Source organism: Lathyrus oleraceus, chromosome 4, assembly GCF_024323335.1.
Source record: "Lathyrus oleraceus cultivar Zhongwan6 chromosome 4, CAAS_Psat_ZW6_1.0, whole genome shotgun sequence".
NCBI classification, from domain to species: domain Eukaryota; kingdom Viridiplantae; phylum Streptophyta; class Magnoliopsida; order Fabales; family Fabaceae; genus Lathyrus; species Lathyrus oleraceus.
The window spans coordinates 147,227,130-147,228,723 of NC_066582.1; the positions used below are offsets into that span (position 1 = coordinate 147,227,130).

The following is a 1,594-nucleotide window of genomic DNA, read 5'->3' on the forward strand; positions in this document are numbered from 1 at the left end:
GGGTATCCTTATTACTTTCTTCCTTTTCCTTAGGTTCACTTTCCTCAGTAGATTTCTTAGGGTTTTGGTTTTCTATCCTTGGATCAGACGGTCCTTCCACTTCCGTTCCACTTCTTAATATAATTGCATGAGCTTGGCTTCTCGGATTAGGTTGGGGCTGTCCAGGGAATGTACCAGTTGGTGCAGCAGTAGGTGCTTGTTGTTGAGCTACTTGAGATATTTGTGTTTCTAACATTTTGTTATGGGTAGCCAAGGCATCTACTTTGCTTGCTAGTTGTTTAAGTTGTTCGCCAGTGTGTATGTTCTGGTTTAAGAAATCTTTATTGGTTTGTTGTTGGGAAGCTATAAAGTTTTCCATCATGATTTCCAAGTTGGATTTTCTAGGGTTATTATTGTTAGGATTCGGTTTCTGATATCCCGGAGGTACAGATGGGGTTTGATTCGGAGACTGTCCAGGTGCGTATAAAGCATTATTACTCTTATATGAAAAGTTTGGATGGTTCTTCCAATTTGGGTTATAGGTATTCGAATAGGGGCTTCCTTGAGCATAGTTTACTTGCTCTGTTTGGATTCCAGTCAAGAGTTGACATTCCGCAGGAGTGTGGCCTTGGATTCCACAGACCTCGCAATTCTGAGTTATAGCAACCACGGCGGTTGGAGGTGATACGTTTAAACTTTCAATCTTCTGGACCAAAGCATCCACTTTTGCATTAACGTGATCAAGGTTACTTATCTCGTACATGCCAGTTTTCGGTTGAGGTTTTTCCACTGTTGTTCGTTCGGTTCCCCACTGATAGTGGTTTTGGGCCATGCTCTCGATAAGCTGGTAAGCATCAGCATAAGGTTTGTTCATTAGTGCACCACCTGCAGCGGCGTCTATTGTTAACCTTGTATTGTATAAGAGACCATTATAAAATGTGTGAATTACTAACCAGTCTTCCAAACCATGGTGTGGGCAAAGTCTCATCATGTCTTTGTATCTTTCCCATGCTTCGAAAAGAGACTCGTTGTCTTTCTGTTTAAATCCGTTTATCTGGGCTCTTAACATAGCTGTTTTGCTTGGTGGAAAATATCGGGCAAGAAAAACTTTCTTCAACTCGTTCCATGTGGTGACTGAGTTGGAAGGGAGAGATTGAAGCCATCTTCTAGCGCTATCTCTTAATGAGAAAGGAAAAAGACGAAGTCGAATTGCCTCTGAAGTGACACCATTAGCTTTAACAGTATCAGCGTATTGGACAAATACGGATAAATGAAGGTTTGGATCTTCGGTAAGATTTCCAGAGAATTGGTTCTGTTGCACAGCCTGCAACAACGAAGGTTTAAGTTCAAAGTTGTTTGCTTCGATTGCGGGCGGAGCAATACTTGAATGCGGTTCATCTTGCGATGGAGCGGCGTAATCTCTAAGAGCACGAGCTGGTTCTGCCATCTCGGTTAAAGAAGGAAAAATGTTTTTGATATCAGGAAGGTTTATAGGAGGGAGATTGTTTTCAGCACGATATTCCCGAATTCGTCGTAAGACTCGGAGATATAGTTCGATATCGTTGATTCGTAAATAGAGCGGTTCGCCTTGAGAGCGAGTGCGTGGCATACAAAT

General features: G+C 42.2%; 1 pseudogene; it reads left to right on the forward strand.

Moving 5' to 3' along the window:
* Positions 1-941: 941 nt before the first annotated feature.
* On the forward strand, positions 942-1,041 carry LOC127077187 (uncharacterized; annotated as a pseudogene).
* The last annotated feature ends 553 nt before the right edge of the window (positions 1,042-1,594 follow it).